This window comes from Rhinatrema bivittatum, chromosome 7, assembly GCF_901001135.1.
Source record: "Rhinatrema bivittatum chromosome 7, aRhiBiv1.1, whole genome shotgun sequence".
NCBI lineage: Eukaryota > Metazoa > Chordata > Amphibia > Gymnophiona > Rhinatrematidae > Rhinatrema > Rhinatrema bivittatum.
The window spans coordinates 20,083,970-20,103,494 of record NC_042621.1 but is presented as its reverse complement, the minus strand read 5'-3'; the positions used below and the strand labels follow the sequence as shown (position 1 = coordinate 20,103,494).

The 19,525-nt window shown below is 43.3% G+C and overlaps 1 protein-coding gene across 2 annotated transcripts in view; it reads left to right on the top strand.

Moving 5' to 3' along the window:
- The window catches only part of CDH8 (cadherin 8), a 515,521-nt gene that overhangs the window by 384,956 nt on the left and 111,040 nt on the right, over nucleotides 1–19,525 (top strand). The window lies entirely within an intron of this gene.

The following is a 19,525-nucleotide window of genomic DNA, read 5'->3' as shown; positions in this document are numbered from 1 at the left end:
TCCAGCGGGGGTCCGGGAGCGACCTCCTACACGCGGGCTGTATTGCCAATCTTCAAAATGGCACCGGCACTACCTTTGCCCTGTCACATGATAAGGGCAAAGGGCCACCGGCGCCATTTCTCTTAACGCAGTTGTGGCCATAGAGAGGGAGATCGCTCCGGGACCCCCCACTGGACCCCAGGAAATTTAAAACATTTTGGGGGGTTCGGGAGGGTGGGGGATTTGTTTTAAAAGTTCGGGGTGGGTTTTAGGGGTTTTTTGGTGTGCCGGTTTTCCCACGCCCTATTTAACGATACAATACAAATGCCCCTGACGATAAATCGGGGGCATTTGTATTGTATCGTGCACTCTAATGATTTTGGACGATTTTAAAATTATCTGACGATAATTTTAATCGTTCAAAAACGATTCACATCCCTAGTAACATCCTCCTCAGAAAAAATTCAGTTTGAGTAATTAGCCCATAAATGAATGCCATTTCACACATACTTCCCCATTACATCTGCAGTTTATCTTAACATTATATTTTGGACTTTATGGTATAGAGGTAACTTCTGTTCTCCTATAGTATCACCACACAGTTTCCATTCCATAAACAATAACATCAGAACCCAAATAGAGGTTAAGGAGTCTCCCCTGCCAGGAATCATTTCCAGAGCACTCTCAATGATAAGAACACCCTCTTTGAGACACCCATCACAATGGTATTGCTATACAATGGAGATAGACCCAATCAGGGATTTGGGGGTTGGATTGGCAACTTTGGAATATACTTAACAATAACATTTGTATTTTGAAATGCAAGGCAACTTTCATAAAATAATAATAATAATAATTTTAAAAAAAGCCTAAGTCCTTCTTACAATAAAATTGCATTATCTATAGCAGAGTTCAAATCTTGTATTTTGGATTATTCCTACTTTAGAAGTGTATCATAATACTTTGTTTGCCATAGTAACATTGTAAATGATAGCAGATAGACTGAAATGGTCCATCCAGTCTGCCCAGTTGACTGGCCATACCACTGTAAGATAAAGGAACAATTCTTGTATTCATGATATTAAATCAGTATTTTATTTCCCTCCTTTTCTAATAAAAAGTGTATATTTTTGGTCACCTGTAATCTGTTCAAAGTCTGCTACAGAGCCATGAATAATTTCCACTGGTGTCATGGTACGTCACCAAACATAACTTTTCCTTGACTTGACATTAGCAATATAGTAAACCCTCATTGCCACAGACAGTGTTAAATATGGATGCTATAGAAAGTTTCTATCACTCTTCATTAATCAGATCATCCTTCTGAATTATGAACTATGAATTACCAGGTCACCCAAAATTCAGTGATACTTTTATTTTGATCTTGACCCATGGCCGCTATTTATTTATTCAATATTTTTCGATGACAATTTTGCAATCAAAAAGTGTTAAACATGGTGCATGAAAGAAAAGATATATATAATTAAATAGAAATATAACAAAGACAAACTACACAAACAAAGCAAAGCTGTAAGAACAACAGTAATAAAATACAAAGAAAACAAAAACAGAATTACACAAGCTCCCCTTTGTCTAACTAGCAAGAAGAGACTATCCAATGAGAAAAATTCATCTTTACATATCTGGAAAAAGCAATGATTTCACCTTCTTCTGAAATACAAGGTAATTTAATTTTTGCCTAATTTCAGCAGTTTACTCCACAGGGCAATACAAGGTGGATTTTAAAAGACATGCTGATTTTATAACATGCGCGCATCGTCGTGCACATGTTATAAAATTTGATACCTGTGCGCACATGTGCGCTCAATTTTATATCGGTGCATGCATGTGCAGGTGGGTTGCAATTTGCGTGCGCATCGGGGTGAATTTTTTTAAAAAGCATGCAGCAATGCAAATGGCCCATTCCCAGTTCCCTCCCACCCTTTTCAAAGAACCCGGCACTTCCGTGTGTACTGGGAGTTATGTGCATGATCGGGCCTTTTTCAAAATACGCTTGGCATGCACACGGCCTGGCCACGCGCGTATCTCCCAGTATTTGCACATGTCAGGCTTTTAAAATTTAGCCTTTAGTGAATAAGCTATGCATGACTGCTGGAGCACCCCCAAAAGACAGAGGGGTGTCCCTGCATAGCAGCTCTTACTCAATTATTGCCCTGTAAAGTACCAAAATTAGGCAAGTTCTTAATTATCTTGTCTTTTGGAAGATGAAATAATGACTTTCTCCAAATATGTGAAGCTGAATATTTATCATTGGAAATATATCAAACAGGTTTCCACTCTCGGTGAAACTGAGAATGAAATAGTTTGTACTCTACTTAGATCTATTTTGTTGGATGTACTGGGTTCATGTGACCCAGAGAGGGGATGATGAGCTCATTGAATCTTGGTCTAAACTAGTATGGCATTTCTTATGTTCTTAGGTTTATGATACTTGTTATGGGAGGAAGTACTTATTCTAATATTTTTAAAGCCTAATTTACTAACCTTTTATTTCCTCATGACAAAGATAGGGAAAGCCACCTTAATATATCAGTACCTAAAGTTATTAAGTTGTCAGATACCATTGTGCATGTAATAAGTATAACTATCCATATAATAAAAATAATTTAAAATTTTTCCATAAAAGTTTAAAAAAAAGATTTAAACTATATTGATAACTGAATTTAGAGAAGTATAAATAATACAATTTAAAAAAAATCACAATAGCCAAAGATGATATCATTTATTGTGGTATTGAAATGAAATAAGGATACATCTCACTCTGACATCCATTGTGTATGTGAATGTGTGTAGCAAATTAAAGACCTTTTTTTTTTTTGCAATGTAAGTTAGCATCCTGGATGAGAGTCAAGATTCTGCACAGCCGTAGACAGATAAACTCTCACATCTCACCTTACAGAAAAACATACAAAATCTTATAGAAAAACCAAATTAGTATAGCTCCATACTATTTATGCTTTTTACAGTCATCTGTGAAATGAATTTGATTAACCAATTAACAGTCTCTGGATTTAGGAAGTGGGATATTCAATCCTTGTGTTAGGATGGACTGCTATCTTAAGGCAATGTGTATGAGAATTGAATTAGAGTACATTGTTGCATCATTTCCCTTTGGCATTTTTTTTATCTGTGTTTATCTGATTGTCATTTGATTGTATGAGATTAGATTTTTAATATATGGGACTTTTATTGTTTTGGGGATTTGATTTTTGTGTTTCATGATTATCATGTCTCTCTGTTTTAAGATTACTTGATGTTTTAACCTGGCCACTGTTTTGAACACAGATGATAAAATGGAATAAAAAAAAACATTAAATAAATGAATAGTACTGCTAGCTCTAGATTTCTACAGAGCTTTGTGGCTAGTCATAGGAAGGGAGGGGTGCTAGAGGGAGCTAAATGGGGACCTTATAAGCTCATCTACTCAAGATGACATAGAAATGAAGAAGACAAAAAACACTGTCTAATATAATGGCAAAATCTTGCAAGTGGTCACACTGTGTGGCAAGCAGATGGGAGATATCCTTAGCAGTGTGGACATTTTAACTGAGCAGGTCTTATGTTCCCCAAAATTCACAACATACACCAAGTTTTACTAATTAATGTAATGCATATATGATGTTAATTATATGTTTTACAGCACCTAGTGCAACAGTAATGCTGATAGTGGAATAAATAAAGGATAAATAAATCAAGGCTGCCCAGTTAAAATGTCCAGATTTTCAAAAAATTAACACAGTTTGACAGAGAAAGATGCAGCTCCACGGCAATGCGTGGACGCTGCCAATAACCTGGTGCCACACACACCGCAAACACCGCTGATAACCTGGCGCCGCATGCACCATGAATGCCACTGATAACCCAGCGCTGCACATACTGCGAACACCGGGGAGATGCAGACTCTTCTGCTGTGCAGCATCAGCGTGGGCTGATGATATGGACTGCACCAGTACATGACACCGGGTGTTGGATTGGGGAAACGCAGGGCATCCTGGGGAAGAGCTGGAGACCTCAACCACCACCTGGGGACCCAGCGACAAAACCCAGTGAACAGGCAAATGGCAGTGTGGCACAGGGGATGGGAAATGGGCAGCCTGTGGATAGTTTACCTGCTGGGTATTGTTGCATCCTCCTATCCCCTTCACCGGCTCTCCAGCTGGCAGGGTGGGGAGTGGGACAGTCAGCCCATAACCCAGGTGATTTCAACCCCTTGGGAACAGCGTAGTTTGCAGCCAGGAGAGCCCGGCCACACAACTTCACTGCTTTCCCCTATAGTCCACAGGCACCAGGATGGAGGACCATGGAGGCGGTCCAACTGCCATGGCCAGCCTGGCTATATACAAAGCCTCCGAGTTTGTACCAGGGGGCCCAACCACATTGGCAACCAGGTATTCCTCCTGGTACTAGCCAATGGAACGCCAGCTATGCCATGTGCCTGCAGTACATAGGTACCAGCATGCCAGACCCACAAGAGCCCGTGACATCGGTCCCCTCGCTCTCTGCTAGGGATGTGCAGAGCAAAATTTTATGTTCATATTTTTTATGTCCGAAAGGGGGTCCCACTTGCGGCCAATATGGACATAAAAAAAATCCAATGAGTTGGGTATATGTACATATGTGCAAAAAAAATTTTTAAACCCCCTCACCCTCCTTAATCCCCCCCCCAGACTTACCACAACTCCCTGGTGATCGAGCGAGGAGTGAGGACGTCATTTCTGCAATCCTTGGCGAGAAGCATGTGACGTCGGTGGCACGTCGAGTGACGCGGCGTCACGTGATTCCCGGCTCGTTCGCGCCGGACGGCTCGTTCGGCCCAAAAAGAACTTTTGGCCAGCTTGGGGGGGCCTCCTGACCCCCCCAAGCTGGCCAAAAGTTCTTTTTGGGCCGAACGAGCCGTCCGGCGCGAACGAGCCGGGAATCACGTGGCGCCGCGTCACTCAGACGCGACGTCACGTGATTCCCGGCAAGTTCGCGCCGGACGGCTCGTTCGGCCCAAAAAGAACTTTTGGCCAGCTTGGGGGGGTCAGGAGGCCCCCCCAAGCTGGCCAAAAGTTCTTTTTGGGCCGAACGAGCCGTCCGGCGCGAACGAGCCGGGAATCACGTGACGCCGGCGTCACTCGACGTGCCGCCGACGTCACATGCTTCTCGCCAAGGATTGCAGAAATGGCGTCCTCACTCCTCGCTCCATCACCAGGGAGTTGTGGTAAGTCGGGGGGGGGGGGGGATTAAGGAGGGTGAGGGGGTTTATATTTTTATTTTGGCTCAACAATCGCGATTTCCCACATATCGAACATATCTATGTTCGATATGTGGGAAATCCGATCGTTTATGTCGAATCAATTTTTTAAGTAAAAAAAAAATATGAGTTGCGTTTTACTAATGCGGTCAATCCGAATGCACACCCCTACTCTCTGCCCTCGTCTACACTGCACTTGTAAGCTCCAGTACCCCAAACCGGCTGGACCTACAGAGTGCCACAGATGATAGTCTGGACCACGTCTCGATTGTGCAAACTTCGTGCCACCGACTGCAGCAGGTGAGTCCAGTGGGGTCACATCAGCGCACAGGGCTGGGGAATCCCCTGAACAACTGCCAGGGGTGGATAGGGTGTCCCGCCCCCCTGGCAGAGGCCATTAAGGCCCAGTCCCCTGCTGAGCATGACAAATGTGAAAGGAGGCATAAGAGGAAGAGTAGGAGGCACTCCTGTTGCTCCGACTCCTCAGGTAGCAAGATTTCCTCCCCAGCATCTTCCTCTAGTTCCTGGGGGTCGTCAGTAGCAGAGGGTTCTCGGAGCACCATTGCCACTAGCATTAGCCTGCCAGCACTAAACACTACAAAGCAGTTGTGGCTGGGCATTCTGCGTTCACTCCGGCACCGCATATGCCATCACCATTGATATTTTTAGCTTGCTGGAGGGGTGAAGGAAGGCAGAAGGGTCACGCAAATGGCATAAGGCTCCTTTGGGTCCCAAGCAGGTCTCAAGGAACATCAACAACTGGGTGAAATCCTTTGAGCATCTAGTGTCAATAGTCGGCTGAGCCGATCCTTTGAAATACATAGCTTTGTGGTCTTATTTAGACACCATTGTCAGTGCCCACTCTACCTATGAGGGATTTGCTTGGTTGAATTATTAAAGTGATTCAGAGAAAGGATGGATGATATACCATCCATGTCATGGGGTACACAAGATATCAAGTTGTGGCTGACACACATGACGGCACGTAATTCAAAAACACAAGCACACAATCACTCCTTTTACACTCAGGAGGCTCCCAGGGACGGGGACGGGCAGCCAACCCTATTGGTGGTACAACAAAGGGGTTGCATTTTATTTTTATTTATTTATTAAGGCTTTTATATACCGACTTTCTTGATACAAATCAAATCAATTCGGTTTACAATGAACTAAGCAGAATATACAATTAACCAATCAACAAGAGATACGGAGCATACAGTTACATTATAACATGATAATATGCATGATAATATGCATGATTCAGGATTGCAAGTACAAGCACATCTGCTCCACCTGCACCACTAGTCACCCTGCCACCAAGTGTATCAAGAAAGCCTCAAGCACAGGGACAAGTAGCTCTTACACACAGGCCCCGATCCCAGACAGCTGGGAGTGATTGGTGTTGGGTCTTATCCTCTATCCCAATAGACATTCAGCCTCTAGTTTACACCAAGGTTTAAAGGAGGGCATCAGAATTCCGTATGAGGGTCCTCTGAACCCCATCTGACGAACAAATGCACACTCTGCAACCAGGTTTGCTGACATAGTGAGAGAGAAGCTGGGAGTGGAAATTAATATAGGCAGGGTAGCAGGTCCCTTCTATCTCCTACCCTTTGTCAAGATGATCCTATCACCTCTAGTGGTAGTGCAAAAGAAGGAACAGGGTAAATTCAGACTGATACACAATGTCTCCTACCCTACGGGCCTGACTGTGAATGACTTCATCCCTCAGGAAGCATGCACAGTCCAATACGCTTCCTTCGACAGTGCACTCAACTTCCTCAGGGATTGTGGGGAAGGGGCTCTCATGGCGAAGATTGACATAGAGTCTGTTTTTCAGATTTTCCTGGTGCATCTGGACAACTTCCCTTTACTAGGGTTTTGTTTCGAGGGCAATTACTACTTTGATAAATGCATGCCCATGGGGTGCTCGGTTTCATGTGTTCACTTCGAAACATTAAGCACCTTCCTACATTGGGAGCTGTCCTGGCATTCGAGCTTAACTGGAATCATCCACTATTTGGATGATTTTCTGTTCGTTGGACCATGTGGCTCAGAGGTGTGTTGCAATCAACTCAATGGCTTCCAAAGCATTGCCAAAGATTTTGGCATTTTGCTGGCAGTGGACAAGCTGGATCCACCAGCCTAGATGCTTACTTTCTTCAGCATTGAGCTTGACACCATTCAAATGGAGTCCAGGCTCCCAGCCAACAAAATACAGAAGCTGTTTGAATTGATCTGAGGCGCTCATCTTGCCCACAAGGTGACCTTGGCCACCATGCAATCCCTAATAAGGAGCTTGGCCTTTGACTTCAGGATCATTCCAATGGTGTGGGTATTCCTACACTGATTGATTCATGTTTCCTTGACAGTAACAAAAAAGTACTGTGGCTTGTGAGTTACCCGTGCCTTACGTAAGGATTTAATAGTATGGGAGGAATTCCTGGTCCAATTCAATGTCACAGTAATGTGTTTACCTTTACCCATATCCAGTTTTTACTTAGAGCTATTCTCAGATGCCTCTGCAGGCATTGGCTTTGGACTCTACTTTCAAGGGAGCTGGTGCACTGAGACAAGGGCTCTGAATTTGGTGGAATTAGGGATCACAGCTAATATCACCTTCCTGGAGCTCCACCTTTGGCAAGGGATGCTAGCAAACAAGATGGTTATATTTTGGTGTGACAACCAAGCAGTCGCACAAGTAGTTTTATTTATTTATTTATTTAGGCAAATTTATATACCGTTTTACCAGTAAAACAAACTGATCAAAGCGGTTTACAATATCAAAATAATCTTAAACAAATCAGAATAATTAAAATAATCAATTACTAGACTAAATAAAACATAAATTAAGTATGAATAAAAATACAATATGTTAAACAATCAGTCAATAAAATAATAGTGGCGGACAGGAGATTGGCCATTTACATTTAAAAACTAAAAGCAAGAATAAATAAGAGTAATGCAGTATATTTCAAATATATTTAGCCTTATTTGCTTAACTAAAGGGTTCTAAATCCTTAAAAGCTTCCTGAAAGAGATGGGTTTTTAAGGCCCTCTTGAACTCTTTTCGGCTACTTATTAACCTAAGTGGATCTGGCAAAGCGTTCCACAAAATGGGACCAGCAACCGAGAAAGCTCTGTTGCATGTCAATCGGCATCCGCTAGGTGTACTCCCATTGCGGAATTCCTGAGGCTGCTGGTTTTAAAATGCTTGCAGTTAAATGTGTTGATGCTGGTGAGACACATCCCCGGCCTTCACAATGAAATTGATGACTGTCTTTCTCGTTTTAAGTGGGAAGACTTCCGGAGACTTGCTCTGGATGCGGAGGAGCAGGCAATGCTGATTCTCATTGGTTCTTAGTCTTCCCCCTTGGAGCCTCAGCTCGTGACCTCTGGTTCTGCTGATTTTTTTCTGATGGAAAAGGTTTGTCGTTGTCTTAGGATCGTTAAAGCCTTTCAAGTATCTGAAAGTCTGAATCATACCCTGCTCCTCCTTTCTTCCAGGGTGTACATATTTAGATTCTTCAATCTCTCCTCGTATGTCATTCGATGAAGACCCTCCACCTTTCTGGTCACCCTTCTCTGTACCGCTTCCGTCTCTTTGTAGATACAGTCTCCAGAACTGAACACAGTACTCCAGGTGAGGCCTCACCAAGGACCTGTACAAGGGGATAATCACTTCCCTTTTCTTACTCGATATTCCTCTCTCTATGCAGCCCAGAATTCTTCTGGCTTTTGCTATCGCCTTGTCGCATTGTTTCGCAGACTTCATATCATTAGACACTATCACCCCAAGGTCTCTTTCCTGCTCCGTGCACATCAGCCTTTCCCCCCCCCATTGAATACAGTTCATTCGGATTTCCACTCCCCATATGCATGACTTTGCACTTCTTGGCATTGAATCTCAGCTGCCATATCTTCGACCACTCTTCCAGTTTCCTTAAATCCGTCTCATTCTCTCCACTCCTTCCGGCATGTCCACTCTGTTGCAGATCTTAGTGTCGTCTGCAAAAAGACAAATCTTACCTTCTATCCTGTCCGCAATGTCGCTCACAAAGATATTGAACAGGACCGGTCCCAACACCAATCCTTGCGGTACACCGCTTAAAACCGCTCTCTCTTCAGAGAAAGTTCCATTTACCATCACACATTGTCTTCTGTCCGTCAACCAGTTTGCAATCCAGGCCACCACCTTGGCACTCACTCCTAAGCTTCTCGTTTTATTCACCAGCCTCCTGTGTGGAACCGTATCAAAAGCTTTGCTGAAATCAAAGTAGATGACATTGCGTGCTCTTCCTTGATCCAATTCCTTGGTTACACAGTCAAAAAAAGTCAATCAGATTTGTCTGACAGGATCTTCCCCTGGTGAATCCATGCTGCCTCTGGTCCAGCAAATCTCCAGACTGTAGATAGTTCACAATTCTCTCAACAGTGACTCCATTACTTTTCACACCACTGAAGTGAGGCTAACCAGTCTGTAGTTACCAGCCTCCTCTCTGTTCCCACTCTTGTGAAGCGGGACCACCACCGCTCTTCTCCAATCTCTTGGCACCACTCCCATTTCTAGGGATCTATTGAACAGGTCACACAGCGGACCCGCCAGCACATCTCTGAGCTCCCTCAGTATCCTTGGATGAATCCCATCAGGCCCCATAGCTTTGTCCACTTTCAGATTCTTTAGCTCTTCCCATACATTTTCTACTGTAAAAGGATTTTCATCTACTTTTGTTCTTGTTGCACTTGATACAGTGTGTGTCTCCTCATCACAGGTCTAATTCTACCAGAGCCCACTGTAATCCTGGTTTTCAATGAATTCCTTAATGTCCTGTTTGAGTGGGGGGGGGGGGGTATACTTGTTGGCTGCCCATCTGTCAAGAATGGGTGACTGTGGGTCACATGTGTTACCCTACCTGAGCCTACTGTATCTCTTGACTCCTGGTTTTTCTGTGGTATTGGGGAATTATTTTCTGAGTAATGTAATGTGAGTGTAATTCTCTTAATTGAAGCTAATTGAGCTTTAACCTCAGTCAGCTCCTTTTTCAAGGAAGAGAGTTGTTCACAAATGGGGCAAGCTCTAAGTTTCCAGATGCTTTCCCTCAGAAGAAAGGCTCCACAACAGTTGCATTGGATAGTCCTCATTTTGGTAAATTATTTGATTGGTATTTCCTTTTCTGTTAACAATTTACTAATTCATCTTATTGCTAATGTTAAGTTAGGCAGTCTATATTAGAAAACAAACCCAGGGGTGGGTGGGTAGAGGGGTAGGGTGGGAGGGAGTCAGTTTAACATAGGACAAGCTGGGTAGAGCAGGACACTTCCTGGAACTTTAATAGTTAAAGTTCCAGGAAGTGATATCCAGGAAGTTCCAGGATACAACATCATGGAATTCCTGGATATCAACTCCCTTCCCAAGAGCCTTGGTATTTCGCACAGACTTGTAAAATACGTCGTGCAAGCCAAGTGGTGTGGTGCATCCAGAGGCACAGTTCAAGCCAATTTGGTGGGTCACGCCTTCTTCCTAAAGGCTCAGATTTTTTCCAACCCGACAAGGGACTATGCCCTCAGGCGTATCCTGGCAAGCTGGGCCAAACGCAATCCGTGTGTTCCAGACGTGCATCGTCCTATTCTACATGATCATTTGCTGACTCTATGGTGCTGTCTACCTTTGGTCGCCCTTCCGAGCTACCTTCTGCATTGCATTCTTTGCTGCGTATTGCGTGAGTGAGCTGGTTGCTGCAGTCAGTGCCCAAAATGACCACTCCCGTCTGCGAGCCTGTGACATTTCCATCACAACTGGAAAGGTCAGTATCAGGATCCGGAGATCCAAGACCAATCAACTTGGCACAGGGCAATTAGTCACATTAGCCCAAGTACCGGGCCTGCCTATGTGCCTGGTGGCCAATGCTGCACGGTAGAGCATGTTCAGACCCTCTGGAGGGGTACAATTCCTATTTCATGCTAACACTCCAACTGAGCAAATACCAGTTTAATGCCATCCTCAAGCACACCCTGCAAGTGGCCATTTTGAAGCCGGAGCAGTTCGGGACTCCATCCTTCCAAATTGGGGCGGCCTCGAGCACAGCGGTATCGGGCTTGCCGGGCACCACCATTCAGCCTATCGGCAGATGGTGTCCCCAAGTGTATCTATACTACATTAGGCAGGAAAATGAAATCCCATGTCCCACTGCACAGCAGATGCTGGCAGTGACCCACAGAATTACACCAGTGTATTCTCCTATACCTCTGTGACATTGCCGCTAATGCCTTATTTCTTTCAGGCCCAAATCAGCAGCATCAAGTGATATGGATCATGGGAAATTCTTTTGTGTTTTGTGCAGAGCAGTGGGCAAAGAGAAATACCCTCGGCCAACAGCTGAGCGTTACGCCAAGAGATGGCATAGTGCAGTGGCATGTGCTGGGATAGGCTGGTTCCATTGATATGGCAGCAATTGACAAGGTTCACCCCTTCAGAGGTACTGGTCATACACCTTGGAGGCAATGACTTGGGAGTCTTGCCCGGACACCTGCTATTAGATAGTATGAGGAGTGACAATGCCGTTATCCTATCCTTGATGCCCAGCAGCACGCTCATCTGGTTGGAAATTATCCCTTGCGACCAGTTTCTCAACTCGTCACTCTGGACACATTGGATGAAGAAACTGAACATGCAAATTGGGAATTTTGTCGAGTGCCAGGGTAGCGTGCACATAAGACACCACGTCTGGATGTGCATGGATTGCTCCATATCCACTGGGCCATCCCATGAGGTGGGGCAGCTGCGTAGAGGGAAAGCATCTGACCGGGGCGCCTTGCCTTGGCCCCTTTTGCTTCCTGTCCTCCAAGTGGCTGCCTCACTAGGGAAAACCCACTCACCTACCTCTTTTCATGAGGTAGGTGAGTGGATAGTTAGATGAACAGGATAGTTAGTTTCTATGTTATCTAGAGATTTCTATATATATTTGTTACAGCTGGGGTGGGTGCACCCTTGCCGGGGGAGAGGGATTTGGGCAGCTACAGACAGTGCACAGCACGTGATAAGTAACATCAATGCAAGGGGAGCTGTCTGTCTCCAGGGCCCACTGGTCCCGGTGTGGCGACAGACCGGATGCCCACACCCTTCATTGGGGCAGTCACCTTGCTTGGACATGGCACGTGACCTGAGCACCCTATGATTTCCTCCCGGGTGGCGAAGGGCCTTGCTTGGCTGCGGTGGGCTTGGGGCTGGAGGTAACATGCTGCCGTCACAGTGGAGGACCCTCAGATAGCTTACCTATGTTATGGCTCGGGTACGAAGCTTGTTACACTGTTTATTGTAATAAAGCTGCAGCCAATTCTACCCCTCATCTGATTACTGAGTATTGTATTTTGTATAATGTGAAGGTGTGTTACCGCGTCCTCCCACCCATTACCTCCCCGGTGACTGACAGTCGTGGCTGACCATGTTATAGATGAGGATGTTTAATTTCTCAGTTTCCTTTTATTCCCAAACAAATAATTAAAGTTCTAAATGTGTATCAACTTTTCACCATGTATTGAAATCTTTTTTTCTTTTTTTAATCTGCTGTGAATAGATCAAACCCAATCATATGATGAATGTTGTTTTTGATAATTAAATTAAACATTAAAACATAATTAAGTTTGTCTTAAAACCTTTAATCTGTTTAATGCTTTCATTACAAACTTCTGTATCAGCCCTCAGTCACTCCATTTTCAAAACAATCATAAATATTTTTTACCAGATTAATCCACAGTGCCTCCTCCTTATCTCATTAACCCAGCAATTCTGTTCTTTAGTATTATATAGTCCTTCTCCTGTCTGTCTTTCTTTCTACCCTGCATTCTTGAATCGATCATAGCCTGGAAGATTCAAAATTCAAATTTCATTATTAGGCCTTAAGACCCTGTCCTATACAAGTATTTGAGGGCAAACAAATCTTCATTAATTGGTCTGCATAACCATAACATTTCTGTTTTTGAGTGATTTAGCTTTAACTTATTGGTACTCAACTAATCTTCTACCTCCCACATGCATTTATGAAGCCTCTCTGCATTTCCCTGATGTTCCGTTCCTAGCACAATAAATTTATAAATCACCTGCACACATCATATACTTGAAGCTTACTCCATTGATCTAATGATCTGAGTAAGAGGCTGCATCTAAACGTTAAACAACATAGGAAATGAGATAGAGCCTTGTAGAACAACAAACTGTAAATCCCAGGGAGCAGGCAGAACATTTACCCAAGACACGCTCTATGTGCTTCCCTTCAAAAAAGATGAGAACCTGCCATGCATTTTGCCTTTGATTCCATGGGTCCACAATCTTGATATTAGAATCCCATGGTCCAAGGCATTAAAGGTCCCGAACAGCAATATCAGGTTCCAAAGCCCTGTCCAGATCACTCTGTGTGTCATTCACTTAGGCCAAAAGTGCTGTTTCTGAACAAACATAGCTGCGACTGTCCTGTTCAATTGTAAACCGATATGATTTGATATCTTTGTTCAAGAATGTCGGTATAGAAAAATTCTAAATAAATAAATAAATAAATAAATAAATAACACCAGCCCAGAATCCTGATTGTCCAGTATCCAACAAATTATTTTTGTGATATTACCACTCCTTCCTTCTTTTCAGTATTCTCTACTTGCTAAGAGAATGTTTCCTATCTCAGTGTTTTTTTTTCTTTCCCAGGTTTATCACTTCCAACTCCATAATTTATTTCATGTTTTACACCTGTCACTATAGTCAGATTCTTTTTCCTGATTAAATTGCAGCTACAACTACTAAGCAAATCTCAGGTGCTATCTTTGGGGCTGATGCAATACAGTGCGCTCAGTAAAGCGCACTGTTTAACCCGCAGTTTGACACATGTTGTATGGGCACTACCTAATCTCCTTATGCAATAAGGGGATTAGCATCTCCACAACACATGTCCAACGCGCAGTGAAACTAGTAGCGCTCATCACATGCAAATACATGTGGATGAGGCTATTAGTGATTCACCCGCAATGCAAAAAAACCCCATGTGTGTCTAAAATGCACATTTTTACACTAAAAAATTAACACCTGCCTAGAACAGGTGTTAATTGCTGAGCACGCCCAAAAGTTGTATAGAAAAGCAGAAAATACAGCTTTTCTGTACATCCTCCTACTTAATATCATTGCGATATTATGTAGGAAGAACAAAAACTTTGAAACAGTAAAAAAAAAACTGCCAGCGGGTTTGGGAAATGGATGCTCAATTAACAAGTGTCCATTTCCTGAACCTCTCGCTGTGCGCCAATTAGGAAAACGGCCATTTTCTAAACCGTTGGACAGCCAACTACTCGCGGGCTCCTGCTAACAAAGAGGTGATAGGAGCGTGCAAGCGACTCTAATGCCTCCTTGACAAGGCGACCCCTAATTTAAATATTGCTTGGCACCCCCAGGAGGGGTATCTGGGGTCTCTTTAGGAAAGCGGGCACTGAAAAGTCAGCGCCCGCTTTCAGCGTATTTTAATTGCATTGGCTCCTTTTATTTCCTACCAATTTCAAGGCAAATTAGTTGAGTAAGGAATCAAGACTAATCAAAAGAAAGTCAAAGAAATGCTCTTGCAATTGGCTAAGGTGCACATTTAGCTCAGTCATTTGTGCATTTATTTTGTATATGGCCCGTTTCTATATTCATTCAGTCAAATATACTACTACAATTTAGCAATTAGCGATAAATAAGTTTTCAGGTATCTGAGATGTGAGCATACTGGAATACTGCTTGAGCATGTTTTTCTCTTTTGTTCAAATCTTTTTATTTTTATGTAGTATATTCATGGATTAATAAGATGTATTGACTAGATATTATTGTTATATAATGCAAGGATGGGGAAATACTGTGAAGTATAGGAAGTGCGTAATTGAAATATGTGGTAGATGAGAGTACGTACTAGCTTGGGGGCACTATGTAACAGTAGTAGAGAGCGGATTTGACAATTCAGAGCAAGAGAAAGAGAGAGGCACAAACAGAGTTGGAGAGTATAGCAAGAGAGAAGGGTGGATTTAAATGAGAAGCTTGGGAGTGGGTTCTAAGGTGGTGCAATGGATTATAAATTGGCAAATTGAAAGATAGAAGAATGATGTGGAATTCCTCAAGGATCAATTCTGGGATTGGTTCTATTCAATATCTTTTGTGAGCAATATTGCAGAGGGATTAGAAAGCAAAATTTATCTTTTTGCAGATGATCCTAAGATGTGCAACAGTGTGGACAAACCTGAAAGAGTAGAAAAAAATTAGAGTTGACCTAGAAAACTCGAGAAGTGGTCAGAGGGTTTGGCAGTTGGAATTAAATGCCAAAAGGTTCAATCCAAAGGATACAGCCATCCAAAGGAATTGTATGTGCTGGGAGGGCAAAAAACTGATGAGCATCAACTTGGAGAAAGACCTAGGAGTGCTAGTGATATTGATGATCTGAAGGTGGCGAAGCAATGTGACAAGATGGTGGTTAAGGCCAAAGGGATGCTGGAATGCATCGAAAGAGACACAAGCAACATGAAAAATTAGGTGATAATGCCCCTGTACAGATCTTGGTGAGGTCTACCTGGAATTCTGTGTTCCGTTCTGGAGACTTAATCTAAAAAAAAATAGAATGGAAGAAGATTCAGAGAAAGGTAACCAAAATAGTTTGGGGTCTGTATGGCAAGTCATATGAGATGAGACTGAAGGAGCTTTATATCTATAACCTGGAAGAGAGAAAAGACAGGGAGATATGATACAAATACCTAAATGTCATAATGCCTCTGTAACGGAAAATGTCATAATGCCTCTGTATCACTCCATGGTGAGACCGTACCTTGAATACTGTGTACAATTCTGGTCACCGCATCTCAAAAAAGATATAGTTGCGATGGAGAACGTACAGAGAAGGGCAACGAAAATTATAAAGGGGATGGAACAGCTCCCCTATGAGGAAAGGCTAAAGAGGTTAGGACTGTTCAGCTTGGAGAAGAGACGGCTGAGGGGGGATGTGATAGAGGTGTTTAAAATCATGAGAGGTCTAGAACAGGTAAATGTGAATCAGTTATTTACTCTTTCAAATAATAGAAGGACTAAGGGGGCACTCCATGAAGTTAGCATGTGGCACATTTAAAACTAATTGGAGAAAGTTCTTTTTCACTCAGTGATTGCCAGGGAATATGGTTAGTGCAGTTAGTGTACCTGTGTTTAAAAAAGGATTGGATAAGTTCTTGGAGGAGAAGTCCATTACTTGCTATTAATTAAGTTGACTTAGAAAATAGCCACTGCTATTACTAGCATCAGTAGCATGGGATAGACTTAGCTTTTGGGTACTTGTCAGGTTCTTATGGCCTGGATTGGCCAGTGGCCACTGTTGAAAACAGGATGCTGGGCTTGATGGACCCTTGGTCTGACCCAGTATGGCATGTTCTTATATTCTTATTTTATATATATATATATATATTTATTTTATTTATTATTTATTTACTTTTATATATTTATTTATTTATTTTTATATACCAATATTTGATCTGAAATATCACATCAGTTTACAGTGCAACTGAGGTTCTAAGAAGACATAGGCTTCTTATTTTACATTGTAACTTCATATTATTTCTTATAATATAACTTAGAATGAAACAGGAGCAACATTGTTTTTAATTGTATAACTTAGAATAACATAGAATAGAACAATTTTGACATAGAACAGAACAAGTTTCTTACAGTTTGATTTAGAGTAAATTATAAAATTTAAATATGATCAAGAGACAACATTGAGGACATTCGAGTGGCTTTGGGATTGGTTATTGCTTTTAGGGATGTGAATCGTTTTTTAACGATTTAAAATATCGTCCGATATATTTTAAATCATCAAAAATCGTTAGAGCCACGATACAATAACAATTCCCCCGATTTATTGTCAAAAAATCGTAAATCGGGGGAAGGAGGAGGGGAAGGGGGAGGGCGGGAAAACCGGCACACTAAAACACCCTAAAACCCACCCCAACCCTTTAAAATAAATCCCCCACCCTCCCGAACCCCCCCAAAATGCCTTAAATTACCTGGAGGTCCAGCGGGGGTCCAGAATGACCTCCAGCAATCGAATCGTGTTGTCTTCAGCCGGCGCCATTTGGCGCCGCCATTTTGCAAAATGGTAGCGCAAAATGGCGCCGGCCGTAGACAACACGATTCGACTGCAGGAGGTCGTTCCGGACCCCCGCTGGACTTTTGGCAAGTCTTGTGGAGGTCAGGAGGCCCCCCCAAGCTGGCCAAAAGTCCCTGGGGGTCCAGCGGGGGTCCGGGAGCGATCTCCTGCCGCGAATCATTTTTCTGTACGGAAAATGGCGCCGGCAGGAGATCGACTGCAGAAGGTCGTTCCGGACCCCCGCTGGACTTTTGGCAAGTCTTGGGGTCAGGAGGCCCCCCCCAAGCTGGCCAAAAGTCCCTGGGGTCCGGGAGCGATCTGCTGCCGCGAATCGTGGAAAAACGATTCGCGGCAGCAGATCGCTCCCGGACCCCAGGGACTTTTGGCCAGCTTGGGGGGGCCTCCTGACCTCCACAAGACTTGCCAAAAGTCCAGCGGGGGTCCGGAACGACCTCCTGCAGTCGAATCGTGTTGTCTACGGCCGGCGCCATTTTGCGCTACCATTTTGCAAAATGGCGGCGCCAAATGGCGCCGGCTGAAGACAACACGATTCGATTGCTGGAGGTCATTCTGGACCCCCGCTGGACCTCCAGGTAATTTAAGGCATTTTGGGGGGGTTCGGGAGGGTGGGGGATTTATTTTAAAGGGTCGGGGTGGGTTTTAGGGTGTTTTAGTGTGCCGGTTCACGATTTTAACGATTTTAACGATATTTTAAAAACCCAAATGGCGACGATACGATTCCCTCCCCCTCCCAGCCGAAATCGATCGTTAAGACGATCGAGGACACAATTCACATCTCTAATTGCTATGTTTATATTCGTATTAATAGAGAATCAAGGGGACCTGGGGGCACTTAGTCTAGGCAAACTTAGTGAGTTCAACTTGTGTCTATAGGACTCTGGAATTAGCGAGGCATACGACGCTGCTGGTGGCATAGTTGGGCGTGTAGGTATGGAGGATGACCGGATGATCAGGAGATTGTTCTTCTTAGGGCAATTGGTAGATGGGCATTAGGTAGCTGTCGGGAAGGTTTTTTTGAAAGAGCCATGTTTAGAGGGTTTTTTTTAAGGATTGAGTCATGGGATCCAATCTTAGTTCAGTTGGTAAGTTGTTCCAGAGCAAGGGTCCTGCCACAGATAGAGCACATTCTCGTATTGTGGTCAGGTGTGTCATTTTTGGTGAAGGTATTGGAATGAGCCCGGTGTTATTTATTTATTTTATTTATTAAGGCTTTTATATACCGACTTTCTTGATACAAATCAAATCAATTTGGTTTACAATGAACTAAGTAGAATATACAATTAACCAATCAACAAGAGATACAGCGGAGGTTCCTTTGGGGGTTGTAGAAATGGAGGGCCACATTCAGCCAGTCAGACTTATCATTGTAGAGTGCTTTGTGGATGAGAGTTAGGACTTCATATTGTATTCTGAATGGAATGGGTAGCCAGTGTAGGTTTTTGAGGATTGTTGAGATATGATCAGATCTTTTGCTGTTTATGAGTGATCTTGCCGCTGCGTTCTGTAGCAGTTGCAACAGTCTGAGGGAGGCGGCTGGGAGGCCTAGAAGGAGGGTGTTGCAATAGTCGAGTTTTGGAGAATAGTAATGCTTGGAGGACTGTTCGGTAGTCATGGGTGTAGAGAAGCGGTTTGATTTTTTTTAAAATCTGAAGTTTGAAGAATCTGTCTTTTATTATTAGTAGTATATAGTAATAGAGAGTGGATTGGACAATACAGACAGTGGGTCAGAGCTGGAGAGTGAGGCAGAGCTGGAGAGTACAGGAAGAGAGATGGGCAAAGATCAATTTCCATACAGAAAGAGAGATGGGGGTGAAGTTTGAGAATATAGGGAGGGAGAGGGCAGAGGTCAATTTGCATTCCAGCGATGCCAGCATGGGACCACTTTCCTCTTTATTATAGTTAGATGGAGAATTCTTTCTTCTAAGAGTCCCATATATGACATTCCAATGATTTGGTTCAGTTCATTTGACTCATCACCCTTGAATTACCATCTCCAGAACCGGTATCTCCCCAACATCCTCATTAATAAACATAGAAGGAAATAATTAGCTTTACTCTTTATGCAATGGCCTTATCTTACCTAAGAGCCCTTTTAAACCCTCAGTCATCTAACAGTCCAACCAACTCCTTCACA